We start from the raw sequence: 19,825 nt of genomic DNA on the forward strand, positions 1-19,825 counted from the left end.
ATGGAAGCTTCATGGTTTAAGCCGTTTTGTACTAGTATAACAAAATATACCAGATTGGATAATTTACAAATAACAGAAACTTATTTCTAATGTTCCAGAGTCTGGGAAGTCCATGATCAAGATGTCGGTAGGTTCCATGTATGGTGAGAGCCCTGTGTCTCCTTCCAAGACAGCATCTTCTTGCTGCATCCTCTGCAAAAGGTGGACACTGTGTCCTTATGTGGCAGAAGAATGGAAGGGGTCAGCTAGTTTTCTGAAGCCCTTTTATAAGGTCACTTACTCCATTCATGAAAGCCCTGTCCTCATATGTTAATCACTTCCTGAAGGCCCCAGCTCTAAACAGTATCACATTGGCAATTGAGTTTCAACATGTGAATCTGAAGGGGATATATTCAGACCATACAAGTTCATGAGATTAAAAAGAATATGAGACAAGAGTGATCTTGGTTTAGCTTAACTCATGCACTGCTGCAAGGAACTTTGGGGATATTTTTTACTTTGAGTCACAGAGCCAAGGCCAGAAAGAGCAGAACAAGAAAGAACAGAGGAGCAAAGAAAAGCCTAAAATATTCTTTGTCATGACCTACAATGTTACAGGATTTTATGGCACATTGGCTAATGTCTATTCTGTGCAATGCACTGACCTCCAAGAAAAGTAGCAGAGTTTTCAAATAAGAGATTCAGGGACGCTGGAAGCAAATTAATATTGACAAGTCCAGTTCTTCACCAGTAAATGAGAAAGGAGATATGTTTATTTTGGTCATATTGGATAGTTTTAGTAGATAGATGGAGGCTTTCTTAATAAACTACTACAGAGCTAAATGGATGGCAGAGATTAAAGTCTAAGAAATCTTCTCTTACCCAGCAGTCCCCAAGAACACAGCCTCAGACTGTGGGCAGACTCGTGAAGAGCTGTCCCACCAGCCACGTCCCACAGTAAATGACCAAACCTAGGCAGACTTTGCTCTCCCCTGGCCTGTTCCCCAACCCTAATACCCCTGTCATCCATCAGGAATCACCCTCATGGACAGTGGGACTTGGTGCCCTTTCTAGAACTTTACTCTTTGGAATTTCCCTTCTAAATCATAGAACTCTTTGTCAGATACCATCTTTCTTAGCCTCCTTCCATTTGTGTTAAGTTTATAACTGTGGTCTCATGATTCTCCTCACATTAGAAAAAGATAAGAACATTTCAGTATTAAATTGTTCTTTGTGGTTAAGTAAATAAATAAAAAAGCCTTGAAGATAAGACTTGAAATCAGAGAAAACATAAGTACGATAATGTCCACCCCTCCAAACACCCAGTCAGAATCTTGCAAATCAGTTTTTTTCATGCTTTCCTGCTTGTAAGTGATCACGTTGCAAAATTTCCCCAAGTTTCTTTTATTACAAGGACTTCAATGCAGGTGTAGTGGCCCACTTAAGGTCATCTCTTCAACCATGAAATCACAAGCTGAGGACTTAGGGGAGTCATTAGAGATTGGTTTGTGGTAAGAGTGAAACAAATCACATGAGCATATGGTATTAAAACAATATGGCATACAGACAATGACATTAGCTTACTTTACAAGAAAATGTAGTAGAAGCTCTCTTTGTATACATCTACCTGGTGATAACTGTGCTCCTGGACACACATGGGTATAATTTTTTAGGTTGCAACTGGGCTCAGAGGGCTAGATCAAAAATTCCAAGGGAAATGAGCAAGAATATTATCAAGATAATACCGAAAAGCTGTTCTCCATTGCTCAGAAACATGGGAAAAGGAATGCCCACAGTAAACTGAAGAGATGCATATAAAAATCTCAGAAGGAATCTCTTCAATTCTGAAAATGTCTTACATTTGGAATGCAATCTGATAGAAAGGCAAAAGACAAAGACCTGAACAGGCAAAAGACCTGAACAGATACCTGCCAAAGAAGATACATAGATTACAAAAAAAACATGTGAAAAGATACTAAATATCATATGTCATTAGAGAATTGCAAACTAAAACAAAAATACCCCTGCACATCTATTAGAATGGTGAAAATCCATAACACTGACAACACCAAATGCTAGGAAGAATGTGGAGCATCAGGAATGCTCATCCATTGCTGGTGGGGATGCAAAATGGTAGAGTTTGTAAGGCAGTTTGGCAGTTTCTTATAAAGCTATACATATTCTTAATGCATTATCCAGCAATTATGCTCTATTGCATTTACACAAATAAATAAGAAACTATGTCCACACAAAAACATACTTTTAGGTTAGATCTTTACAGCAGCTTTATTCATGATTATTGAAACTTGGAGGCAGTCAAATCACCCTTCAGTAGTTCAATGGATAGTGGAATATTATTAAGTGGTAAAAAAATAAGAGCTACCAAGCCTTAAAAAGACACTGAGGAAGCATAAATGTATATTACTAGATGCAAGAAACCAAAATGAACAGGCTACATGCAGTGCGATTCCAAATATATGACATTCTGGAAAAGGCAAAACCTTGGAGACAGTAAAAAGTCAATGGCTGTACTAGTCAAGATGCATAGAGGGATGAATAGGCAGAGCACAGAGGATTTTTAGGGCAGATGATACTAAAATGGTGTTTACATGTCAGTATACATTTGTAAAAACTCAGAGAATGTACAAGGCCAAGAGTAAACTGTGGACTTTGAGTGATAAAGTTGTCTCAATGCAAATCAATTGATTGTACAAAATGTACCATTCTGGTGCAGGATGTTGATAGTGGCAGAGTCTGTGTATGTGTGGGAATGAGAGTATATGAGAACTCTCTGCACTTTCCCTCAATTTTGTTGTGAAGCTAAAACTGTTATAGAAAATAAAGTCTATTTTAAAAATTAAATGAGAAAATATATGTAAAGTGCCATATATAGTAAATGACTCAATTAATATATTAGAGTTCATATGTAGAGCTTTCTATGTGCAAGGAGATGTCCCATATGACCTCTTGGTCTGATCTCAACTGATTTTTCCTTAAAATAAATATCTGGAGTGGACTTGCTGGGTCAAGTGTGTGAAAGTTTAAAATATTTTGTCAAATACTCACCAGAAATTTGCATAAACTTACACTTCCACAAAAAACATGCCTGTCTCCCCACAAATAACATGCCTGTCTCCCCACATCTTCACCAACACATAGAAACTTCACTGTATCTAATATTTGCTAAACCACTTGTAGTTTTCAAACTGAGTTTAACTAAGGGTGAATGTTCTTTGTAATACAAGAGAAGTCCCCAAGGAAAGAAGGTAGCTTGTTGAAAGTATGACAGTCTACCTTTTTTTTTCTTTTTTCTTTCTTTCTTTCTTTCTTTTTTTTTTTCTTTTGAGATGGAGTCTCCCTCTGTCACCTAGGCTGGAGTGCAGTGGCATGATCTCGGCTCACTGCAACCTTTGGCTCACCGTGACCTCCACCTCCTGGGTTCTAGCAATTATCCTGCCTCAGTCTCCCATTAAGCTGGGATTACAGGCACATGCCACCATGCCCAGCTAATTTTTTTGTATTTTTAGTAGAGATGGGGTTTCACCATGTTGGCCACGTGGGTCTCACACTCCTGGCCTCAGGTGATCCACTCTCCATGGCCTCCCAAAGTGCTGGAATTAACAGGTGTGAGCCACTGCACCTGGCATTTTTTTTTTTCTTAAACATTGGAGTTCCAAGAACTCTGGGATTGGCACAAAGTTCCAATTTCATCAGAAGACTCAACTGGGAAAATAGCTACTTTCAAGCTCACTTACATAATTGTTGGAAGACTCACTTCCTCGAAGCTTATTGGACCGAGAGCCTCAGCTCCCCTTTGACTGTTGGCTGCCCTCAGTTCATTGCTATGTTGTCCTCTCCAGCATGGCAGCTTGCTTCATCCAGCCCAGTGAGAAAGAGGAAATGTAAAATCAAGATGGAAGTAACGATCTTTTCTAACCTAAGCATGGAAGTAACATCCCATCATTTTTGTCTTATCATATTGATTAAAAGCAAGTTACTAGGTTCAGCCCACACACAAGGGAATGAATATGAAGAAGTAGAACCACTGGAGTCACCTTAGAGGCTGGCTACCATACCATCATTGTCAGCCTCTGGAGCACCTGGTTGAATGGCAGCTATGTGACCTTCCCAAAATAACTGACAAACAGAGAATTAAGTAGGAGATGGAAAAGAGATTTTGCCAAAGACTTCTTCTTCGTCACTCCAAAGGCCTTGCTGGGAAAGATAGCCAAGTTGAGCTCATATAAACCAAAAGCTCTGCCCCCAGTTCTCCTGTATGGTGGAGGAGATGGCCCATTTTTCCCTACTTCTGAAAACTGGCTCTTCAAGTAACCTTCAAACACCTGGGACCCTACTCATATCCATGTTTTAGCTGGGAGGAAAATTGCTTCTCCTTGGCAAACAGCTTTGGCCTGTTCATTGGTCCCAGCCTCACATTAGTATGGAAAACTTTCTACTTTTTTCATTTTTGTGGTCACTGTTCTCTTCTATTTCTTTTTATGTATTAGTTCATAAGCACTAAGTTTCAAAAGCACTAAGACATTCTAGAGTCCTTGATTGTTCACTCATCCTTCCTTTCATTTTTATTCAGTAAACATTTATTAAGTTTCTATTACGTGTCAGATGTTGTGAAAATTCTTATGGTAATAAAAAGGTGTATGAGACACAGATGCTTTATTGAGTCAAACACTCAAAAATGTTTGAACATTTGCTCTGTACAAGGTGCTGAGGATTCATAAAGGCAGCACTCCAGTTTTAAGACAACAAAAACAAACTCTTGACTCCACTGGCTGTAACACCTTTTTACTGAGATCTTCATGACACTACTTCTTGAACAGGTGTTTATTAAGTCACTGTCTTCACATTTTTCTTCTATTCCTCATCACACAGATAAATTGTGTGTTGGACTTTCCAATTGAACTTTCAACCCAACAGTTCCTGGAAATTTCTCTTACCAAATTACTTAAGATGTTGTCAAAATCAATAATCAATTATTTTCCTATTGCATTTGATGCATCAGCAGCATCCATCGTAGTGGTCCACACTCTTCTTGAAACACTTTCTTTGCTTGACTTTTACAAGGCCATCTCCTAATTTTCCTCTTGCCTGCTACCAACTCCTACTCAGTACATTTAGCTGGTCCCTCCTTCTCTGTTCAACCTCTAAATATTGATATATCTATTCCAGGATTCAGTCCAGGAACTTTCCCTTTTATCCATGAATATTCTTACCCTAGTTTATTTCATCTAGTCCTGTGCCTTTAAAAATTATTCTATGCTACTCATGTCCAAATTGACCTCTCTAGGACTATAGCACAAGGGGTGTAATTATCCTAAAGTAACCCAGAAATTTAATAAGCTGGCCTAGAAGAGGGATTTCCTTTTCCCAACATGAGGGGCTGTGCCTACTATAGCTCCCTGTACAATGGGTGGCTTTATCCCCTAAGAAAAGGAAAACTCTTTGCATGAGGCCCAAGGACTCTAGGTGCTGGGCAGTTGAGTTTCACCATCTTGTGAACAGTTGGCACCTAAACCCAGACTGTTTCACACCAACAGCCTGTGTGTTCCTCCATTGTTAAAGCTGTGTCCTTCTGCTTACATGACAAAAAAAAAAAATTATAATAAGGGAGACTAGTGTTCCTACATTGGAATGCAGATTGCCGTTGTGAGCCCATCATTTCTTGACCATTTATGCATTAGCATAAAAAAGAGGATACAGAAATCATGCTATCTATTCTTTTTCTGATCAGTAATCTTTGTGAGTTTTCCTAATATAGCATTTTTTTTTTTTTTTGGCCTAGCACAGCCAGGGGACTTTATTGATGGTACAGGACAAGGTGGGGTTCCCTAGGCCCCTCCCTCTTCAGGGGTTCTGCATGGAAACTGTGAGGAGGGGAGATTCTCAGTGTGGTGGGGGACTGAGTGTGGCAGAGACTCCCCAGCACCTGAGGGCCTCTCTTTTCCTCTCATGCTCTCACTTGGGCTGACGGTCCAGAGGTCTTACTCCTTGGAGGCCGTGTGGGCCATGAGGTTCACCACTCTGTTGCTATAACCAAATTCATTGTCATACCAGAAAATAAGTTTGAGAAAGTGGTCACTGAGGGCAATGACAGCCCCAGGATCAAAGGTGGAAGACTGGGTGTCAATGGTTAAGCTGAAGTAGACAATCTAGTGCTTAGTGTAGCACAGGATGCCCTTGAGGGGACCCTCTGATGTCTGCTTCACCACCTTCTTGATGTTATATTTGGCAGGTTTTTCCAGATGGCAGGTTAGGTCCATGACCAACATATTGGTGGTGGGTACATGGAAGGCCATGCCAGCGAGCTTCCCGTTCAGCCCATGGATCTCATTGCCCACAGCCTTGACGGTGCCAGTAGATGCAAAGATGAGAGCTCTGCGGCCATGATGCCACAGTTTCACGAAGGGGCATTCACAGTCTTCTGGGTAGCAGTGATAGCACTGACTGTGGTCATGGGTCATTCCACTATTCCAAAGTTGTCATGAATCATCTTGGCTAGAGGTGCCATACAGTTGGTGGTACAGGAGGCATTGCTGATGTTCTTGAGGCTGTTTTCATACTTCTCATGGTTCATACCCATTATAAACATGGGGGTATCAGCAGAGAGGGCAGAGATGATGACCCTTTTAGCTCAACCTTGCAAGTGACCTCCAGCCTTTTCCATGGTAGTGAAGACACCAGTGGACTCTATGATGTACTCAGTTCCAGAATCACCCTATTTGATTTTGGTGGGATCTAGCTTTTGGACGATGGTGGTGGGATTTCCACTGATGACAAGCTTCTTGTTCTCAGCCTTGATGGTGCCATGGAATTTGTCATAGGTGGACTCATACTGGAACATGTAGACCATGTAGTTGAGCTCTATGAAGGGGTGATTGATGGTGAGAATATTCACTTTTTCAGAGTTATAAGTAGCCCTGGTGACCCAGCACCCAATAAAGCCAAATCCATTGACTTAGGCCTTCGTTTTCACCATGGTGCCTCAGGGATGTGGCTGGCTCTGCACGAGAAGATGATGCTGTCTGTCAAATGGGAGAAGCAGAAAGCTACAGCATATTATTTAACCCATAATTATCATACTGAGAAATTCTTCACATGCTCAGATGCCAATAGGTGGTGACTCAGATGAGCATCACTTGATACAGCAGGCTGACATTCCCTGAGCATGTGGACAATTCAGTTGTCTAATTATCACTTGGTTAAAAGACTATGCTTTCCCCCATTGGATTTCCTATTGTCAAAATCAATTGGCCATATGAATCCAGGCCGTTAACACAGACATAGGCAAAAATTCCCTCATAATAAATTATAGGCTTAAATTTAAAGGCTAAATTATACACCTCTTAGAAGAAAACATAGGTTAGCGTATTCATGATCCTGAATTAGACAAAAACTCAACTTTTCCTGGTTAAAAAAAGAGTTGAAAAATGAAACATGATCAAAACTAAAAATGTTTGCACTTAAAGACAACAATAAGAAAATGAAAAGATAAGCCACAGACTGAGAAAAAAAATCAAATTCTATGTTTGATAAAGGACTTATATCCAGGATATAAAACACACTTACAACTGAACAACGAAAAGATAAATAACTTAATTTTATAAATGGGCAAAATATTTAAATAGCCATTTCACTAAAAAGGTGTAGGAATAGCCAATAAAGTACATGAAAACATAGTCAGCATCATTAGTGAGCAGGGAAATGCAAATTGAAACTACAATGAGACACTACTTCTTACCCACTAGAATGCTATAATAAAAAAGGACAGAAGCAACTGGAGGAAGTGAAAAAACAATGATGTGGAAAAATCAAACTACTCATGCATTGCCGATGGGACATGCAGCCATGCTGAAAACCAGTTTGGCAGTTTCTTAAAAACTTTGAAGATACATTTACCATATGACCTAGCACTTTCACTCCTAGCTGTTTACCCAAAAGAAACAAAAACCTATGTCCACACAACACATGAATGTGAATGAATATTCATAGCAGCTTTATCCATAACAGTCCATAAAGTGGAAACACATCAAATATCTATCAACAGATGAATGAACAAACAAATGGGAACTATCAATACAATTTAATAGGATTTGACACCTAAAAGGAATGAAATATTGATATGTGCTACAACATAGATAAAACACAAAAGTATATTAAGTTAGGTGAAAGAAGACAGATACAAAAGACCACATATTGCATGATTCTATTTATATGGTGTCCAGAAAAAGCAAATCTGTAGAGTCAGAAAGTCAATTAAGGGTTGCCTTGAGTTGGGGAGTGGGAATAAAAGGTGGCAACTGATAAGCACGAGGGATTTTTCAGGAATGATAGAAATGTTGCAAAACAGGATCGTGGTAATGGTCACACATGTCTAAAATTTTACTAAAAATAATTGAACTGTACACTAAAAAAGGTGAATGTTATGATATGTCAATTATACCTCAGTAAAGCTGTTTAAAAACAAAAAAGTTTAGTAGTGTGGGCCCCATCTGTCTTGCCCTTTGTTTAATTTCTCACTTTCTTTAGGGTTTATATTTATTGCTTCCACTCAGAGATTCCAAGAGACACTGGCTGAAATCTATCAGCCTCCAGAACTCTCAACAGCTGAGGGAATGTCCGGCCCCACCCTGAAGGTGATGGGGTATCTATAAGGTACACTCCAGCATCTGATACAGCAGACAAAGGCATGCGATGCACCTGAGTGGTTTCAGATAGTGCTCCACAAGTCTCAGCAAGACCCAGGGCCTGTAGCTAGTTCCGATAGTTTCAGAGAACCAGCTGCTACATCTTCCAGCACAGGGCCAACCTTTCCTAGGCAAGTGGGTTTGAAACATTGGTAGTCAGACCCCAAGTAGCAGATGAATGTGTACAACATGGGAGGAGGGCAAGACCCAGAGTGGGGTTTCAAACCAAATCATTTGTAGAGTATTATTTCCAGCAACTGCAAAAAGCATTTTTTCACGTGCTTATGGCATTTTCACCAACATAGACTATTTGCTGCACCATAAAATAAGTCTCAATATATATCCAAGGATCAGAATCAGGTGGAGAATATGCTATGGCCACAATAGTATTTAATTAGAAATCTGTAACAATAAGATATATAGAGGGCGGGGCACAATGGCTCACACCTGTAATCCCAGCACTTTGGGAGGCCGAGGCGGGCGGATCACAAGGTCAGGAGATCAAGACCATCCTGGCTAACACGGTGAAACCCCATCTCTACTAAAAATAGAAAAATTAGCCGGGCGTGATGGCGGGCGCCTGTAGTCCCAGCTACTCTGGAGGCTGAGGCAGGAGAATGGCATGAACCCGGGAGGCGGAGCTTGCAGTGAGCTGAGGTCTTGCCACGGCACTCCAGCCTGGGCGACAGAGAGAGGCTCTGTCTCAAAAAAAAAAAAAAAAGATATCTAGAAAGCCCCCAATCTTAGAAAACAAGCAACATAATCTGAATTACACTTTGGTCGTAGATGAACTCACAAGAAAAAATGTAAAACATCAGTAACTGAGTGATGATAACCCAATGCATCAAAATGTTGGCTACAGCTGACATAGTGCTTAGAGAGAAATTTACAACTTTAAATGCCTATAGTGGAAATGAACAAAGGAGTAAAGTCAATTATCTATATTTTCATCATAAGAATACTGAAAAATAAGCGTAAAATAAACCCAAAATTAATAAATGTAAGCCAATAATAAAGAAAATCATGAAATAAAAAATGAACAAACAATAGAGACAATCAATGGTTAATTTTTCTATACTCCATGAACAAAACTTCATTTCAGAATGATTTTATATTTAAATATGTATCCAGAACCACAGAAATCTTAAAATAAAAAGTTAGGAAAATATGGGAATAAAATAAGAATTCTATGAGAATAAAAATCAGAAAGTAGTTGCCTACCAAGTAGGTTGGGTACAGTGCAAGGAATTAACTAAGAACTTCTTTTCAAGAAGAAAATGGCCTCTGTTTTTTTGGATGGTAGTTACATGGGCATATATAACTGTCAAGTTTCACTGGACTGAACACTTGAGATCTGGGCAGTTTAATGAATATAAATTACATTTTTTTAAGTAAAGAAAGTGTCTCAGGAGCTTACAGTGGGTAAATTTGGGCAGTTCTAATGCATAGGCTTCAGAAGCACTCACAGCATGTTCAGTTCAGGAATTTGCTGAAAATGGTTTTGCAGCCAAAAATATGGCATAAGTTCAAACATCTATGACAAGAGTCATTGGGGCAAACAACTACAATCTCCACTCTTGTGGTACGGGCCATATTATTAAGCAGTTATCAATAGATACCTTTCCTTCAATGATGTTCTTCATCTAGTAACCCAGAGCTCTTCAGGGGAAAGTTGCAATTGAGGTCTTGGATATATTCAGTAGGAAAGAAAGTCACCTCACATAAAACTAAGTGATTGGAGCTGTCACCATTGCAAATTTCTAAAATTTGCAAGATAGCAGCAACATTTCAAATGACACTCAGACAGGAAATAATGGGCTAATGTGGATTCCCCTCCAAACATATTTACTGCACAAAGGCAAAGTTCACATTGCACTTGGAGATTTCTCCCAGTCTAGTTTAACTTCACAGATTGCAGATCCCAGACAGCTGGTATGAACTGACCAGCGTCCTGTTAAGGCTAAACCTAAGACTCTTTACCACACTCTTTTCCATAGACTCTTTACCACACATTTTACCACTTAATCTTTTTCGAAGAGTGGCCTTAGGATTGGATTTCTCTTCCTGTTCCTGGGAAGAATTAGAGATATAACCTAAAGGTCACTACTCTTCTGAGAAAAGGGATGCTGGAGGAGGTGGGAGCAATGAGTATGTGGCATGAGTTCAGAGTGATAAGGGGCAAGCTAGGAGCCACAGAGCATAAAGCTCCAGGGCTGCCTTAGTGGACGAAGTGGCCAGCACCTCGACTCTTCTGTCCAGCCTTTTAACCATTTAATTAATGGTGAAAGCTTTTTCATTTTCTTTCAGCTACTCTTGGCAGTGGTGGGGACATGGAATTTTTGCAAACAATGTGGTGGAGGAAAATAAGGCATCTGTGCAAGTCTATAACCATTTTACCTCTGTTTTTAGTCCTCTCCATGGTCACCCTAGAATAAGATCTGCTCCCCAGGATCTTCTATTTCCTGGCGAGTGTTTCCTGCAATCTTGGATTGGCCATGATGGGCTGGAGCTGCCTTGTGACAGGAGCAGGAGGGTTTCTGGGTCAGAGGATCGTCAACCTCTTGGTGAAGGAGAAGGAGCTAAAGGAGATCAGGGCCTTGGACAAGGCCTTCAGATCAGGATTGAGGGAGACATTTTCTAGTAAGTAAACTTGAGTCATGGGTGTGTGGCTACATTTTAAACCTTGCATGGGTGTGGGAAGGTGGAGCTTTTCTGGCAAGTTATGGCAAGTTGTAGCCAAATCTACGCCAATCTCACATCCAAAGTCATCAAAAAAAGAAAATTAAATAGTATAAAATGGCATAGTGTGAAAGATACTGGACAGGCTGTCCAGACACTGGATTCCGGCCCTGACCCAGAACTTGAGAGGCAGCCACCTCAGCCTCCAGGCCCCTTTTCATCTGGAAAATCCCACATCAGTTCTCATTCTTGTCTACAACTCTTTTATGCTGTGAAGCTTTTTGTCTTGGCAATTGCTTCACAACATTCACAAAGGACCGCATTTACCTGGAGACCTCATCAGTGGGTCCCTGCCTCTCTAGACTGCCCCAAGCTTTGTTTTGTTTCATAGCATCCTCAGCATCTTTAGTGGAGGTAAAATAAAAGGAAGCGGAGGTAAAGATGAGTGTTTAAGTGTGAGCGTGTGTGCATGTGTGCCTGTGTGTGCATGTCAGAGAGTGAGAAAGAGAGAGAAAATGAAGGGGAGACAAAAATCACAGAGAGAAAATGAGAAAGATGGAGAATGAATGAGAAAGAGTGAGAGAGAGAGCATCAGTGAGAGGGAGACAGTGTGCACAAGCACACAGCACAGAGCAGAGACAGAGTAAGAGGCAGTATAAGGCCAGGCATGCCTCATTTTCATTTCTCATATATGGCTTTTTTTTTAAAACCATTTGTCTCTGTTGCTCAATACCCACTTCCCCCCACCCCCACCCTGCAATTGCAGAATTTGGTGTAGCATCTCCTTGTGCAAATAACACTATGAGGAAGGTAGAAAAGTGGTGACATCCAAGTGGACAATGAATGCATCAAGGTCCAGAAACAAAGCGACTTGCCAAGGCCATCTAATTAATGTGTAGCAGAGCTCAGACCAAAGCTTCATCCAGAGGCTTCACTTGGCCCTGGGGCTGACACTTGGCAAAATGGGTCTTCAGTCTGTCCTTTTGCCTCCCTGTGTGTCCAATTCCCCGTCCTCCTCCCCATCCTACGGGATTGGGAGGACTGTGTGTCTACATGTGGGCTCTGACTGTGCAGAGGGTCATGTGCTGCCCACGGAAGAGTCCCCACTTGACAGCACTCAGGGACCACACCCAGCACTCTACTCTTCTTTCACTCTTCTCTGACCTCTTCTGATTTCCTCCACCCTCTGTTCTAATGGTGTCTTTGATAAACAAATATTAACACTTCATGAATTTTAAATGATTGTAATCATTATGTCTACCAATATTTGTACTCTAACACGTAATACAAAGAAAAAGCAATGCTTAGCCTAGAGGAATAATTCCCCTGCGGTGAAAATGCAGGGGTATAATGGATGGGCAAAAGACTGTATGAAGATGAAAACAGAGAATCCTTTCAGTGTTTTTTCTGTGCCAGGCACTGTGCTACATGGTTTGCATGTGCCCACTCATTTGCTGCTCATAACAGCCCTATGAGATTGTTAATGTGATTAGCCTCCTTTCTTACAGATGAGGAAACAATCAGAGAGAGATTAATGAACTTGTCCAATGTTCCACAGTTAGAATATGGCAAAGCTGGATTTGAACCCATGAGGTCTAGTGCAGCATCTGTGCTTTTAAGCAGTAGTTCGTCTAGCAGCTTGAGGAAGGAGGGAGCAATGGTTCCATCCACAAAGTCCCCTTTCCTGGTCTCCGTAGTTCCCTGTGAACTCACTGCGGAAGAGTCATTTTCTCTTGGCTTTAGACTTCTTCAGCTTTGAAATGGCAATTCCTTTGAGCCAGTCTGAAGTTGGCAGCAAATGGGAAGCAGACAAAGGGAGCAGGAAGTACAGAGGTGGAAATACAACCAGAGAAAATTCCACTCTCAGGCTGTCACCCACCTCCTCCCCAGCAGCCTCTTCCCTGCCTCCCCCATTGCAGGGCCTCCTTGGAGTTGCCTGACAGGGGGAAGGGGCTGGGAGTAGACAAAACAAGGCAGAGGCATCAGAAGAGCAAATGGTCCCACCTGTATCCCAGGAAGGAATTTTTCCAGCCTTGAATTTTTCACTCTGAATTTTACTCTCACGGTTCTTTGGCCTTTGTTGCCAATTTCAGTTAAACTGACTTATTCTTACTCTTTCTCAGAAAAGTTGATTGTAAACAGCTATTCCTGCACCTGGTGTACAGGGTACAAGACTTGGAGGTGGGGCGGGCAACTTTGAGCCTTCACTAGAAACGTGACCTTTAATCTGTCCCTTAACCTCTCTGAGCCCCAGTTTCTTCACCAATAAAATGGGACTCAGAATACCTACCTCATGAGACAGCTGTAAAAGGAAATAAGCAAGCTGTGAGCCGTATGCAGATTATAAAGCACAAATGAGTGTAAAGTATTTATCTGAGCTCCATGTAGCATGGTGTTCATTTTGTGGGCTAATTCCAGGTGACAACTTTACTGGCAGCAGCACTACCTGTGGATTTCAGAGGAGCCTGAAGACATTGATGTTGTAACTGCTGCCCTGGGCTACACAGCTGGATGTTAGTTCATTGGTGACTGACTCATTTTCAGCATTTGTACCTGCTTTTGATAATGTCCAATAAGAATTTTCAAAAAAAATCATTATTTAAACTCTTCTGCAATTCCCTAGTAATGGCGCCACTCTCCTCCCAGTTGCTCAAGCAGGAAACCATAGGGGTGATTTTATCTTCTCCTTTTCCTCTCAGCCAAGATCCAACAGGTACCAGGACCTTCAAGGTGAGGTCTGAAATTCCAACGTGGTGTATCTCTCTCCTCCTCTGCTTCCACTGCTGGACCCTGCTTCCAGTCCTCATCGAAACTTTGGCACAGACATTCTGATTAATCTCTTGATCCCCTGGCTTTCTCATATCCTCTATACCAGTCCATTTTATATCCTTGAGGCAAGGTTAACTTCCTACACTACAATTCTGCTTCTGTTTTTCTTTTTCTTTTTGAAACAGGATTTTGCTGTGCCACCCAGGCTGGAGTCCAGAGGCATGATCTCTGCTCACTGCCACCTTCACCTCCGGGGACCCATCCATCCTCCTACCTCAGGCTTCTTATTAGCTGGGAGTATAGGCATTCACCACTATGTCTGGCTAATTTTTGTATTTTTGGTAGAGACAGGGTTTCACCAGGTTGTCCAGGCTGGTCTCAACCTCCTGGATGCAAGCGATCCACCTGCCTCAGTCTCCCAAATTGCTAGAATCACAGGTGTGAGCCACCACCCCTGGCCTGTTTCTCTACTTGTTCCAAATATAAATAAGGAGTCTTCTGTGACATGGTGCTGGAGACCCAAAATCACAATTCTGCATTACCTACAGAATTAAATTCAAACTTTTCCCTCTTATACCCAACTCTCCACAATCACCCTACTCTCCTTAAAAATTTTGGTGAGTCTCCCATGACCCTAGCAGTGCTTATATTCCAGGCACACCTGACAGCTCATTGCTCAGATTACTTTTCTGAAATGAGATGGGGTAGAAACAGATGTTTGCTCTTTCCCAAAAAATTGCTAAACGTGCTGACTTCTGTGCCTTTGTTTAATTGTTCCTTCCATGGAATGTACACCCTCCACTCTAACAACCCAACTCTAACCATCCTCGAACACCTATGTAACATCATCTTTATCAGGAAACTTCCAAGCCAGATTCGGAAACCCTTCCAATGACCTGACCTGTGTTCTTGCAGAGCTCCAGAACAAGACCAAGATGACAGTGCTAGAAGGAGACATTCTGGATCAGTCATGCCTGAAGAGAGCCTGCCAGGACATCTCGGTAGTCATCCACACCGCCTCTATCATTGACATCTTCGGTGTCACTCACAGAGAGTCTATCATGAACTTCAACGTGAAAGGTACAGTAGCCTGAGGAGGAGATGGAGCAAGGTGGAGCAAACAAGGATCAGAAAGATAAACGATGAAAGAAGAGAAGTCCCTCCACTGAACACCTGCTATGCTCTGGGCCAAGCGTCTTTGCTAATCACTACCAACTGGGGGAGTTCAAAGCTGCTACCTTCAGTTTTTTACATGAGAAGACTAGTGCTGAGAGATGGCAAGTAACTTGTCCAAGGCCCCCCAGGTAAGTAAGTAGGAGAATGAGACTTTAAACTCACCCCTGTGTGACTCCAAAGGCTGTGGATGCTCTTTCTACTGTGGCTCCAATCAAATTCAGCTAAACTCTGACTTCAGACTCTTGATATCCAGCCACCCCTTGCCTCTGTGGGCCAGAATCAAACCTTCCAAGTGCCACTATAGTCATCATTTTAAATCTTGTTGTACACTGATGAGAATGAAATGGGAAAAATCCCTTGTCCCCCTCACAGTGCGTGTGATGGGGGTGTGGCTCCCTCCTTCAGTGCCCCTGCTCAGACTACTAGGGGAGCATACTGATGAGCAGGCTGGAGGGCTCCAACTCCAAAGCAGCATCTAGGGGCAAATGTTCACAGCTCCTGAAGCCCCAGTGGGCATGTGTTACATGGTGCTCTTTTAGTTTTGCTCTTTTAGTTTTGCCGTCTATAGGCAGCTTGTGTTAACCAGCTCAATCAGACCTTAGACCGTCCAGCTTGCCACAAGGACGGAGGGCTTTCTATATCCTGGGTTCTTCTCTTAGTGTACCAGAAAAATTGAATCACACCTGAGCTTGGAGAATGAGTGCAAGCTTTTATTGAGTGGAGGTAGCTCTCAGCAGATGAAGGAAGCCAGAAAAGAATGGTTTTCCCCTGGAGTGTGCTGCTTAGTGGCCTGACACTTCCCTAACTGCTTGGCCAAATTCTGCATCCTTCTGCTGGTCAGTGCATCCCTCTCGACATCCAGCTGCCCTGTGTTTCTTCACTGATGTGCTTCCCTCAACATCTAGCTGCTTCTGTCTTCTTCCCCTGATCTGCTTCTCTTGACATCCAGCAGCTTGTGTGTGTCTGCTAGAATCTTGGGGCTTTTTAACAGGCACAGAGTTAAACATGTGTATTATACAAGGAAAGAATTTAGTGCCAAAGATTACAGAGACAAGAAGTAAAATATACTAACAACATTGTACCCTGAGCTGTGTCACCCTGGACTGGTTAAACTTTAGAAGAGACATAACTGTTCTTGGCATATCTTTAGCAGTTAACAGATGCACCCCAGGAATTCTGGGGTTTGTGGGCTTGCACAAAGGCCAGTAAAGCTTTTGGTTTTTTTCTGTATCTCCTCTCTCTTTCCTGGGCTTTTCTGTCTCTATGAGGAAAGACGAGATGGCCACTTTCAGGAGCTCCTCTAATGTGCTATCTGATCCCAGAGCCTGTTTCTGCAACTTCCTCATGATGACAGGAGCTGCCTGAGTAATAAATTTATCGTTTAGATGTCTCTCGACTGAGGCAGGAGATAGAGAGGTGTGCTTTACTAAGACCTCACTTAGCCTTTCCAGTAGGATTTTCATTTTTATGTTTTTCCTATGGCTGTAGCATGACCCAATCTCAGTCAGATCCACTGAAGAATGTACCTCGAGTCTATTACAACCACTGAACTTGGGAGTGGGGAGTGAGACACATGGATCTGTTCACGTGGTTGGTCCCCCTTAGGGATATTTCCTGACATTGACAGCATGCTCTTCATGGGCAGGTACCCAACAGCTGTTGGAGGCCTGTGTCCAAGCTAGTGTGCTAGTCTTCATCCATACCAGCAGCATACTGGTAGCCTGGCCCAACTCCTACAAAGAGATTTTCCAGAATCGACACAAACAAGAGCATCTGGAAAACACATGGTCTGCTGCATATCCGTACAGCAAAAAGCTTGCTGAGAAGGCTGTGCTGGTGGCTAATGTGTGGACTCTGAAAAATGCTGGCGTGTTGTACACTTGTGCCTTAAGCTCAATGCATATCTATGGGGAAGGAAGCCCATTTCTTACTGCGAATATAAATAAGGCCTTGAAAAACAATGCGATCCTGTCAACTGTTGGAAAGTTCTCCACAACCAATCCAGTCTATGTGGGCTGGGCCCACATTCTGGCCTTGAGGCCCTGTGGGGCCCCAAGAAGGTCCCAAGTGTCTGAGGACAGTTCTACTACATCTCAGATGACACGCCTCACCAAAGCTATGATAACCTTAATTACGCCCTGAGCAAAGAGTTCGGCCTCTGCCTTGATTCCAGGTGGAGGCTTCCTTTAGCCCTGAGGTACTGAATTGGCTTCCTGCTGGAAATAGTGAGCTTCCTGCTCAGGTCAATTTATACCTATTGACCTCCCTTCAACTGCCACACAGTGACATTGTCCAACAGCATGTTCACCTTCTCTTACAAGAAGGCTCAGCGAGACCTGGCATATAAGCCAATTTACAGCTGGGAGGAAGCCGAGCAGAAAACCAGGGAGTGGGTTGGTTCCCTTGTGGACTGGAACAAGGAGACCCTAAAGTCCAAGACTCAGTGATTTAAGGATGACAGAGATGTGCATGTGGGTATTATTAGGCGATGTCATCAAGCTCCATCCTCCTGGCTTCATACAGAAGGTGACAAGGGCACAAGCCCAGATCCTGTTGCCTCCCTTTCACACAATAGCCAACTTATTGTCTTCCTGTGCCATCAAAACCTGTGCAGTCAGTGGCCTAACCAAAAGCTTTCTGTCCTAATCATATGCCAGAGGACACACAAGGTGATTTGCTGTTACCAAATCTCGTGGGCTGATTCTGAACAATTTGGGATCTCTTTTAACTTGAGGGTCTCTTTCGACTACTATAGCTCCATTTCCCCTCTTAAATGAGAAGGGATTTTTTTTCTTTTAAATCTCCTATTTCTTCACAGAGTTCAATGAAAAGAGTAATAAATGATTTAATGCTTAAAGTGGAGAAAAGTGTGGTTGCTGTTAATACATACTTTTCTCCTTTCTTTTACATTTCCAGGTATCACCATCTCTCATTTAGAAGAGTAGGATGAAACAGGGGTTAGGAGGTGGGCAGAGTAGTGGGAGGGTCAGGGAGGGCGGATGAAGACTGAATGAATAAGCTCTACTATGTTTCACACATGTACAACATAACCTACATATGACATATATTATGTCATTTAATACTCATCAGAAACCTATGAGGTAGAGTGACTATTTCCATTTTATTAGCAAGGAAACTTGTGCACAGTCACACTGATTAGTGACTAGGCCTGCTGTGAGGGAGTTGGCCTTGAAAGTCCTTATCTTTCCACCCAATTACACAGCCTGAACTGGTCTTGTCCATTGTACAGCAGAGCACTGAAGCATGGGGTGCTGATTTATGGGAGAGCCCCGGCTACCTTGGATTACCTCCTTCTTGCCCAGTCCCTTGCAGGGGACTCTCTAGAACCCAGGAGAATCCTTAAGGAGTATCTGGAAGGGTTTGCATGCCTTAGCAAATGGCCCTGAGCAGGGGAGAGAGAAGCAAAAATGCATCCAGCCTCCACCTTCAGTGCCAATTTCCTTGAAGGTCTGTAGAACACACCTGGCTATATGTGTGTTGATCATTCTGGTTATTCATAACCCTGCAGTTCACCCTTCCAATGACACAACGAAGCCACACCATGGGTTCCTGGGCAAGTAAAGAAAACAAGTGTGAACTTTCCCCAAAATATACCTTCTATTCAGCCTCAAAGTAGAAGTCTACTATCCCATATCCCCAGATTTAATGGTCTCTCTCTCCTTTCTCTTTTTCATTTTAAATTACATCTGTTCTTCCTTCATTCTTTCATCTCCTTAGCCACTTTCTTCTCTCTATCTCCCCTTTAATCACTGGTCCTCTCATTTGTCTCAGTTTCACTGAAGAGATGAGGCCAATCAAGATAAGTTTGGGGACTTCAATGATGACATAGTTATTAAGCAACCAACAAAAACACAATCAAAAGAAACACTGTTAGGGGCATCAGGGACAGAATTGAACGGAAGCAGGTGAGGAGGTTGCTGTGGGTCAAGAGTGTGGGGAGGGCAAGCTATCTCCTCTGGACCTGGGTGTATCACAGCATGATTAGAGTAATACGCAACATCAAGATGACTTCTTTCTTACACAGGAAATTTACAGATCATTAATCAGTTGAATTTGATTACCACAAAGGAATTAGTTTCAGTGTTCATCCTGTAGAGTAAAGGAAACCATATTCTGGCCCAGATGAACAGGTTTCCACCACCGTCAAAACCACCAAGGGACAGATGATCAGCACTAGCATCAGGGGGGAGTGGCCCCAGGCAGTGGGGTAACATGGAAAATGGAACACCCATCCTTCCCCGGCCGCTGCACAAAATGCAAGAGCAAGCATCTGTCCAGCTCTTGAAAGGCATGCACACCATCTGTATGTTAATGTCAAATAGAATGGGAAGAAAAGGAGAGTGGTGGAATCTAAGGAAAGAGCCCTTCCCCCTGGTTTTTCAGCCTTGCGAAACCCCACGCCTATAAAATCACCAGGGCAATTTTCACAGGGAAGGTAAAGAAAAGGACATATTTTCAACGGGGAGCAAGGGTTGCTTAAAGAAAGAGACGAGGGAATC

At 42.4% G+C, this 19,825-nt stretch overlaps 2 pseudogenes; one reads left to right on the plus strand and one right to left on the minus strand.

Annotated features, from left to right (window-relative positions):
- Positions 1 to 469: 469 nt before the first annotated feature.
- LOC129525420 (glyceraldehyde-3-phosphate dehydrogenase-like) lies at positions 470 to 7,010 on the minus strand (annotated as a pseudogene).
- Positions 7,011 to 11,176: 4,166 nt separating this feature from the next.
- LOC101147276 (3 beta-hydroxysteroid dehydrogenase/Delta 5-->4-isomerase type 1-like) lies at positions 11,177 to 17,935 on the plus strand (annotated as a pseudogene).
- Positions 17,936 to 19,825: the final 1,890 nt, after the last annotated feature.

The sequence above is a fragment of the Gorilla gorilla genome, chromosome 1 (assembly GCF_029281585.2).
Source record: "Gorilla gorilla gorilla isolate KB3781 chromosome 1, NHGRI_mGorGor1-v2.1_pri, whole genome shotgun sequence".
NCBI classification, from domain to species: Eukaryota; Metazoa; Chordata; class Mammalia; order Primates; family Hominidae; genus Gorilla; species Gorilla gorilla.